At 39.4% G+C, this 10,649-nt stretch overlaps 1 protein-coding gene across 2 annotated transcripts in view; it reads right to left on the reverse strand.

Annotated features, from left to right (window-relative positions):
* Positions 1-10,068, reverse strand: part of LOC138127840 (uncharacterized) — a 112,520-nt gene extending 102,452 nt beyond the window's left edge. Inside the window, exon 1 of one of the 2 annotated variants that reach the window (XM_069043916.1) lies at positions 9,714-10,068. The gene's annotated coding sequence lies outside the window, so the exon portion shown is untranslated. The remainder of the gene's footprint in view (positions 1-9,713) is intronic. The other variant, XM_069043915.1, reaches the window with a different exon arrangement.
* Between the last annotated feature and the right edge of the window lie 581 nt (positions 10,069-10,649).

The raw sequence follows: 10,649 nt of genomic DNA on the forward strand, positions 1-10,649 counted from the left end.
GGTAATTTTATTATTACTAATTGAACCTTCACCGTCTAAAATATCTGCATTTTAAATTTCATAAAAATCCGTTGGCAAATAACCGAAATATTAGGCTCGAAAGTCTTAGCTGAGACACCCTGTATAACAAGAAATTAAAGTGCATCTTTTCATCCCGAGTGTAAATTTATTGCAGTAGTGCCGCGAGACCAATAATTACACGACGTATAAAAAGAATGCATTTCGGCACAAGTAACAAATTGCAACAATAAAATACTTCAAAACATTCTTCCTTTTACATACTTTCCGCCGTCCCAGAAATGGTACAAAACCCACAATATAAGATTTATTGAAGGTAGTAAAAGTTTGGGTTCTTCCCACGGTAACCAGATGCGGCCAAGACAGTTTCTTTGGATTGCGGATCGGAAAAATATCAGAAACTGAGATTTTGAAGACAATTTAAAATTTTGAAAAAATAGTAAATAAAAAATTTACGTTAAATAACACTAATTACTTGATTTAGTAAAGTGCCATAAGATTTTTTGAAAATGCCCGTAAAGTACAAGATATGCATATAATATAGAATCCAAGCTTTACAACTCAACAAAAGTTGTTGCTAACAAATAAGAATTTTCTTAACCACAGACGATTCTCTTCGAAAACAAATTCGATGAAGAATTGAAGCACAAATCTTTGTATAACAAAAATGCTTTATTTGCCGTGCGGGCTTTCAGATTCCTGATTACAAACATAAGAATACAATTCCCAAAATTTTCATTTTTTTCTTCATGTGTCGCCCCTTTCTTTTTCTATCCTTTCCCTCTCCTTCGATATCTCTTTCATCCATCTTATTTTTTTACTTCCCTTCCGTCTTCATTCAGTATTTCTCCCCGTTCCTTTCTCTCCCTCTTTCTCATTTCGCTACATCTATTCCACATGATGTGCTCAATTATCTCTCTCTCTCCTCGTAGCAAATCCTGCACCTTTTTTCCTCTCCTTCCATCAAATACCTGTTTTCTCTCTCCTCGTTCCCACATCTAAATCTAGCCATCATTTTTCTTTTTCTTACATTCTGATAGTCCCTGTTATATTTGGATTCTTTAATTCTTTCCTTCTTCCTTGCTTGTCTGTGTCTTTGTCCCTTTTACTCATCTCTACATTCATCCATCTCCCTTTTGCTCTTAATCTTTCCACTTCATCACTGACATACCCGTTTCTCTCTCTCCTTCTTCTCCGTGTTTTTTTTCTTTTCTCTCCTGCACTCTTCCCTTCCATCCACTTTGTCTTCAAACTTTGCCGCTCTCCTTCCCGCCTTCACTCTCAGCCTATTCCTCTTACACTCCTTCACGATGTAATCTGGCGTTTCTCTGTCTACTCCTAGCACCTCTCTCAAACATTTTTCTTGCACTTTCTCTACCTCTTTTTGTTCCTTCCATCCCCAGATCTCTGCCCCGCACATCAATTTAAATTTACTCTTTATCATGCCCTCAAACATCGTCATTCTCCTCCTGAAATTACCTCCCCACTTTGTCTCTTCTTCCTCACATATTTCCCAAAGTTCTTCATAATTTCTTTCATTTCTCTTTCATTCTTTGCCACAATTACCAAGTCGTCCGCAAACGAACAAATCTTTATAACAACATTCCTTTATGTATTTTCTTCAGGAGCAGAATGATCTGTGAAGGATTCCATCGAGATTCATTGGAATTTCATTTTTATAATCTTAGTGTTAAGACGCTTGAGAAAATCTCATTTACGCTTTGATATCCTTGTAATTCGATTAAGAGTTAACGAACCTAATTTATCCCATTTTGAGATGTTTGGAAATCTAACATTAAAAATAAACTCCCCAGTTAGATGGACTTTTGAAGGAAGTATCCAAAATTGCGCGCCGTAAGTTGTGTTTGGATGAAAAATTAATTATTAAGATGAGATCGCTGTCAAAGTATGTTCAGTATCAAAAACGTCAATGCGTAATTAAAGCATGTAATAGTTATTTACGTATAGAGGTACGTACAACGTTTTACACATCAATGTTAATAACAAATTTTAAATTTAAAAAGAATATAATAAAAAAATCAAGGTTGTCTCTGTACCATAAATTTTCGATTTGCGGGCTTTTTGCTTTGGTTTACAGCCCGCCGGACCTGTAAAGTTACTTTACCGCCCGCCAGATGTAAAATTGAAGTTTCGTTCATGGTAACTAAGATGTAAACCAACTTTTCTAATACAGTTGTGCGTAAATAAAATTACAGGCAAATTTGCATCACAGCTGCCAACTGCATACTCGCAGATCCGAAAGTAGTTTTGTATCTAATGAGGCGATAGTAATGCAACATGTGTAAAATTTATTTGGAACGATATAGAATGTGGTGTGTGTGCAGTATCTTTTTGTTTGTCGGCGTCGTGAAAGACACTTTCGAGTCGTTCCCCATTGATGAAGAATTCCTCGTTGATCGGCGCAATTAATTGAGACGAGAAGTGGAACGTCGTTGTTAAATCGTGTCCGAATGCATCTCGATTCGTTTTCTTTTCGTCCTTTTTCCCCCGGACCGGCTTTGTTTTCCATCTTCACGCCATGTACCGTCAGAGAGACTTCGAACGCGCGGCATTTCCAACTCATAGAAAACGTGAATTGCTGTCTTTTCTGACACGAGAACTAAATCCTAATGCACAACTCTCAAAGGCGCAAAAATAAAAACAAAATAGCCTCTAAAGCACTTTCTTTATGCTCGAGACTTCTTTGTTAGTGTTGTCGCTGCGCCTTTCGCAGGGCAATTTCCTGCTTTATTAAAAGTATAAATATGTAAAACGGAATGAAACGCGAATAACACTGATAATATCGCAATGAGAACTTGCAGCCTGTATCTACCCTCGCCCACCACCTTAAATACGGACTCCCGAAAAACAAATCAGAAAACACACAAAAAAAAATACGAGCAATAATAATAACAGTTTGTTAGCAATAATGCTATAATATACTCGTATAATAATAATAATAGTTTGTTCAATTAGCAATAATAGAATAATATTTATATATCACGTTGTACTTCTATAGTTGGTGCGGCGAACCAGTGGAGTAGTCACGTGATTCACACTGCCTGCATTGAGTCGCCGCGCCGACTATAGTTTTGCTGGTTCTAGAATTATCTTCTGATTACTCTGGCATTGCAAAGACCAAAAATTTCCCCCAAAGGTGGTGACGTGGAGCAGTAGGATAAAGATTTAAATTGGAGAAAGGTGTGGAGGAGCCTCGATGCGTCTCAATGATTTCGGTGAGTTTTTGGTGAAAATTCGTAGCGACTGCGAAAGCTGAAATGAATGCAAATATAAAGCGACATAATGTAAGTATTGTTTGTACATCTTATTAAAATTTATGAACTTTGAATAATATAATAATGGAATTAATATTTATGCACGAAGTTGGCTCTGTTCCGTGTGCCCACAAGGCGATGTTTTCCTCCGTCTCTCTTTCGTTCCTCTTTGTTAATAAGTTGCCGTGGAAGTCTTAAAACTTTCGGCGCTTTAAAATATTTCTTTAAAGTATAAAACGAGGTCCCTAAACTATTCACCGCGCTCTGCGCGACCCACCGGGAGAAAGAGCCGTCCCGATCCTTTCGGCAATATTAAAAACAATAATTTATTCCGGTGGATAACCATTAGTGTTATCGCCGTAATACAGCTCGAAAACTATCGTAATCCTGCATAAACCCCCATTGATCAATAACGCGTACATCCCCGCCGCCGCCCCACGAATCTTTGGCGCACAACAGGCGTCCATCCTTCGTCGGTCTCGCCGCACCGAATAAATTAGAAAAAGACGCAGATAGGACGTTGTGGGGAAATCAAACGTACATTTATATGCAATGTAATGAGGCAAGTGACGTGACACGTGCGCAGGGGGTAACAGGAAGCGGGGCCGTGGGGCTGTCCGAGGGTTACTTCGCTATTTTCATGCCTATCTCGCCATAAAGAAATATAATTTCGGAGAGGGAATTTTAATTCGCCCCAACACGTTTCCGATACTGCTCATGAAATAACGAGCCCTTTCACGGCTTCACGTCTGTTTGGCAGAAGTGGAGTACCTAATTGTCAAGTGAAAGATGGGTAAAAACGACTCGGCTTCTGTCTTGGGTGTCGACCAAAATTGAACAATTATACGACCCCACCGCGACTTTACTACATACCATAAAACAATATTTCATGGCTGGACATAAAAAAAAATCGGTTTTTACGATTCGGGTTAAGTCTGGCGGTTTTTCGATCATCGAGTGGTGCCGGTCGACGCCATTGATTTCCCTCCTCTGCGAAATCCACTGGCGAAATAACAAATAAACCCGCGGGTCTTATCGCACCGGTATCTACCAACGTACAAGCCGAAAATGCACTGGAACGCGTTCAGGGGGATTTAGACAGTCATCGGTCACTCTGGATCGCTCCGATAAAAATCCCCAGCCAAAGCTGCGTCCAGATAAAACCAAAATAAGGGTAGAGTGACACCGGAAAGGAGCTTTTTACCGGAGCGGGCCGCCCTTTCGATTCCCCGATATGCGCTCCAATCAATCTGAAATTAACTGAAAAGGTTGTCCCGGATTCTGGTCAATACGACTTAGAGAGTAAAAAAAAAAGAAAAAAAAAAGCTCTTCTAGGTCACTGGTTTTTAATTATAGGTGTTGTATTCAAAGAGTCCACATGTTTTCTGTGGGGTTTAGATCTGGCAACACACAAGAGTCAGGGAGACCTAAAAACCGTCGAATTTGTCCAAAAACCCAAGTGCAAAACATCGGAGCAGTCCCAATGCACCGACGTCATAACAAACCAATATACGCTTAATAACCAATCAAAATGTATTAATTCGGAGTGTTCCGGTCTCCAGTACGTCGGGAATTGCACCTCCAGAGACCTGGCACAACACCGACAACTTCGAACCCTTTCAATTTAAATCGAATCGGTCGGCAGGATTGGCGCCCAATGAAAATTCGGACGTGTGTTAAATTATTAAAATGTCATTAACAAATGCGTCACGATCGATAAAGTGGAACACTGACGTTGCCGACGACCGACGCCGACTACGACGCGTGTCTCCATTAATCGATTTTTTTAAGTAATTAGTTATTATAATGACGTTTTTATTGTTGTACGTGGCTGAAATTGCGGAACACGTAATGTCTCAGACTGTTTCGATACAAAGCCAATATCTTTGTGCTTAGCTCTCGCTAGAGGAACCTGGACTTGTGGCGTTTATGGAAATTGAACAATCGGGTCAAGACTTGTATTAAACATTAAACATAAAGTGTCAAATTATCTTGATATCTTGAAGTGTCGTGTTGAATCAATAATGCAGCTCTTTGATTTTGAAACTATATGCTTAATCCGTCGATGGGAGAATGAAAAGTTTAATATACTACACGCTGCAAAAGCTCTTTCACGTGCTTGGAGTTTTTAAATAACCTCGGCTACGCTTACGCTTCGCCTCGGCCATTTAAAAACACCTCGCACATAAAAGTCAACTTTTGCAGCTGGTAATGTAAATAACTATCGTTGCTTCTGATGAATCCTGTCATTTTGATGATACCATCTGTGTAAATTACCAAAGATCTCAAGAAGAATTATTGGATATTGTACTACTCTTTATTGTACAAAGTGGAGGAGATGATGAATCTGCTGTCACTATGGTTCAATAAGTAAAGGAAGATTTCGTTTCTTTATTTAAAAAAAAATCGTATTGTGCGTTTACCTTTCATCCAAGAAGCACTTTGTTCACCAAAAAAGGTAACAACTGCGATGAATTTGGTCGAGTATGAACAAAGTAATGACAAGACCTACGTCACCGACAATTTTGCAAACGTAAGAAGACTAATTGTCTTTTTTCGATTTTCTTATGCATAATGGAATAAGATGGTTATCTAGACTCTAGATTCTAGAGCAACACGATTTGCAACTTGTCTTGAAGAAATATATGTTTTTTTACACAACGAACAAATACTAAATACTCGGAGTTGGAAAAGGTGGTAGGTGTTGGATTCTCTCATGGGCTGTGACCTTGGAAATATCTGCGCGAAAGCGAAGCGATAAACAGTGAAAAATCTGTAAATGAAAACTGAGGATGTTTTCCGGTCGGTTTGTAGCGCTTACTATCCGTCATGTGCGCACATGTGACTCATAGCCCATGAGAAAATCCAACACCTCTGCAATAAGTACGGCGGTGTTGTCTTTAGAAGTGGTTTCATTTCAACAAAAATTATCTCGGTTTGGTAGAAACCTGGAAAAAGCTACGTTCTAGCATTGTTTTGTGTTGAAGGAACACCAAGGAGAATACACCTGTCACTGAATTAATTAATATTGTGTTGAATCACAAATAACTGCCGAACAAGCGACAGGTTAATTTTGTCTGTATTTGGACTTATCAGATAGGAAATTATCAAAAACTCCCCTCGCCTGAATGTTGTGTGTTCTGTGACTGTTTAAATTGGAAACTTTGAAGGAGTACTTTTATAAATGTTGTTTCATGAGGATACAAACCAATAAGGCAAGTTACGATAACGACTTAAAAACTTTGTAAGGTGAGTGATGATGAAAAACGGGTCAAGTACGATAACGTTATCATCAAAACAATCAGTCTTAACTGCAACTGAATTCTAATATTAATTTTCTCTGGATGTAGTGAGATAAAAAAAAGTTCTTTTATCTCTACGTTCTCCACATTCAACAGCTATCGGGTGTTTATTTAAATATCCGGTCAAAGTTGGCGTTGAAGAGTCGTGTAAAGGTGTTGGATTTTCTCCCAAGGTCACAGCCCATGAGAGAATCCAACACTTCTAAAAACGTAAGATTTAAACAGCTGATCCGTGATCCGTAATCCGCAGTGCGTTCACAATCGACTCTTCAATGCCAACTTTGCCAGAAAAACAGGAAAAAATTTGCAGTGATGGTTTGTGTTGATGCGTCCACGACATTCCCCAGACCTTATCCCAAGGGACTAATACTTTTTCCAGCAGTTGCAAAATGAATTACGTTGAAAACAAACCGTAACTAAGTTCATGAGTTCGTCTAAAAATTCTCACTACTAAATATTCGTCATTTTTACTCCCGGGACATTAAAATGTAACATTTCACCAAAACTGGTGACTGTAAGTGGGATTGTGCTGTGTAATTTTTTGCAACTTCACGTTTTGCTGGCTACGACTCTTACTTTTATACAAAGTGTCTATAAAAGAACGTATCAACAGTCTTGTGGAATTGTGCGGCTTCATAATTTTATTACGTCCAACTATGTCGACCCGCTGAAGCCGTCAAATCAGATGTCAACAGTCAAATGTCAATCGAAGCGTCAGAGTTGATTTTAAAGTGAAATAAAATATGGCATGTGGTGGATACTGTACCTAACAGAAAAAAAAACAAAATCCTGTCATTGTACGACTTACATAACCTGTGTTTTTCTATTTGGTACCACAATATGCCATAGAGCGGCAAGAATCAAATATATTCGAAATTCACAAGCCACGTGATATACATTCTTACATTCTTTTATAGACACTTTGTAGAACTTAATAGAACTGACTTAATAAGTTGTATTTTGAGTTGGGTAAGATCGCATTACATTTCCGAGACAATTTTTACTGTCATAAACACAACCTTGTTCCCGTTGTTTTCTCGTTTGTTGCCAAAAATCAGTCTCTTTTAAAACTACACTTTCGTTAGTGATGAACCAAACTTGCCCCACAATCTTCTGGATTGACCCTTCTTCAGCGACGAAGCTTGGTTTCATCTCTCATTGTCGACTTCAGTATCAGATAAACATCTGATTGTGAGATAAAAGAAGTAGTGAATTGTTGGCGGCGTTGTGGTTATGAGCCGCGTGAAAATTCGCGATACGTTATTCTGCCATCTGCCCGCATTAAGTATCGAGAATTGGCGTAGCAAAAGGGATGTTTTATTTGCGGGTGGGACGACTGGCAAAATCCCGCTTTAATTATATTTTTATTATTTCCGACATTTATCGTTCAATTTACAATAAATGGCGCCGCCATAAAAAAAATATCCGTTTAATTTTCTAGTCGCTTTACGATTCATTTAACGATCTGCATATAGCGAAACACTTTAACGACGACCCCTAAAACCGAACATTAATGAGAATTACTTATCGAATTCTCGGTCGTATTTATGACGTTTGCCGTAATTTATACTTCGTCTTTACTACGCCCATCCCTGTTACGCTGGTAAATCGTCAAGATTTTATGACGGGAGCCACCCCAGTCGGTTACCTGTTCGCCCCGCTTCTGTTATTGTGCAGATTGTTGGGGAATTAAAAAGAAAACAAGCGTTAACGCGGTGCAGTTCATGCGGAAATGAAAATAACCACAACACGACGCGACGCCGGGGGTGGAAATAAGGGAAAACAGGGAGGATCCACCACATGACGGCGACGAAAAAATTTGCACGCTCACCGGAGGAAACATCTCAATTTTCTGGCGCGTTTATTGGGGGGTCACGACCCCGACCTAAACTGCAATACGGCACAGACGACACTGCACCAAAATGCACTCTTTTATCAATTTTAAATCGTCAACAAATCGACACTTTTCCACCACTTGTGCCTCGGGCAAGTTGTCGGAAAAGCTATCAAAACAACGGTCCCAATCTGGAGCCTTGAGGTACTCCGAGAGTGGCACAATGGGAGCAACGTACATTCTATGATTTTGACAGAATTGAGAATTTCTTTCTGTCAAGAGCCCTGCGGAATTCGAATAGATTTGATATTTGCCGCTCTGTAGCATATTGTGGTACCAAATAGAAAAACAGAGATTATGTCAGTCCATTTGACAGGTTATTAAACAAGACTGTTGGAAGATAATTAGAGTATAGAGAAACAGAAGAAAATCACAAGCAAAACAAGTAAGACGTCGAACTCACAGCTGACACTAAGATTCTCAATAATTTGACATTTGACTGTTGACATGTGATTTGACAGCTGCAACGGCTCGACATAATAAAATTATAGAGCTGCACATTCTACTGGATTCTTCTTTAATAGACACTTTGTACTTCAAATGCTACCCCTTTTTGAAAATTCTTTAAGAGAAAGACTAAACGTTAATGAGCCAATCAAATTGCATCTGAAAGAGTGGAAAAAGGGATCCAACCCTAACCTACAAGATGATTTGAATTTAAACGCTTAATTATCATTATCTTGTAGAGAACTGGCGCCAGTTTTGGGTTGTTTTTTGTCTACAAATTGAAAAAATCCCTAAGAATAACTTGCGGGAAGGTGTCATCAGAGCAATCGTAAGTTTTTTGATGGGTCGACTGTACCTCCAGGTGTCCCAGCGGCCTACCTGCCCCTTTTCAAACGGGACAATCGTAGTCGGCCACGCAAAACCCAGCCCACTACGACACGAATGTAATACCTGCGAATTTACTTCTATTTTAAATGCTAATTTCGACACCGCCGCCTCCGGAATTTGCATCGTAATTGTTGACAATCGCAACTTGACGTCGGCGTTCCCTTTTGTTTGTGCGTCGCGACGCGGGTTTTTTTTGCAATTCAAATCACGACACCGAATCTGCATCTTAGACACCACCACGGCGGTGACGTCACGCGCCGTATGAGTGCACCGGAAAGCGGCGAATCGAGTGCGTCTGGATTAAACGGAAAACAATCGAACACTTTGACAGGACAGATTGTTTGATTTGAAATCGGCGCGACTTCTTCGAGGTGGAGCGTCGTGGCTTACCTCGAGGTGTAATCCGGAGGGGCGAAACCGACAACAATTCACTAAACCATCTCACTGTAACAAACAACTCGCACTGGAACGCGTCAAAAATGTGATACTTTGGCCACTATTCTTTCGAATCGATAATGTCATAAAGAATTCACATGTTTGTTTGTTGAAATTCTACTTGTTGTTGACTTTTCGACGGCGGGCTTCGCGGTTTAACGTTGTTGTTTGGGTACGGACAAAACGAGGCCCCGGTTCGGCTCGTATTTGTTCATTAACATTATAAAATTGCAGCCGAGAAAAAAGAACAAGTCGGCTATGACGCGATATTTCACGCACCGACACCGTAAGCAGACTGATATTTTGTTTGTAGTAATGTAGGAAGAGAGAGCGAAGCACCACGAACTACAGCCGAACGCCGTTCGGCTGCACTCGGAGTCTATACCACGCGACAACGTATCAGGTTGAACTGACATTTCACCAGAACCGGACTGGATATTTCTTTCATCGACAAAGTAAAGTTCATTCACGTTGGATTCTCCCTGTCAAATTGTTGTCATGTTGCAAACCTGCGCCTTGTAATTTTCACATTATCGCGTTAGAGCGATTTGACGTCTTTAATTTTGAATGTTTGTTTGACATGTGAAATAAAGTCACAGATTTTACTATTGCGGAAATAAAAAAGAAGGTTTTATTAAGATCTAATTTAAAAAATGTGGCCAAGAACTGAAAAATGCTTATCTCGACCTAACCTTTACAGTCTACGCATCTAAAATGTCATTGAAGTAAAATTCACACTGGCAAAAAATTAAATAATTTGACCTTGACGAGGAAATCCAACGTCAATACACTTTAACAAAATCTTTGGGTTTTAATAATAGAATGCTTTCGTCTAGGACAGCACTAAGAAAATCTGTTTCTGTTTCTTTCTTTCGTATTGTTTTTTGTTTA

Source organism: Tenebrio molitor, chromosome 4, assembly GCF_963966145.1.
Source record: "Tenebrio molitor chromosome 4, icTenMoli1.1, whole genome shotgun sequence".
In the NCBI taxonomy this organism is placed as follows: domain Eukaryota; kingdom Metazoa; phylum Arthropoda; class Insecta; order Coleoptera; family Tenebrionidae; genus Tenebrio; species Tenebrio molitor.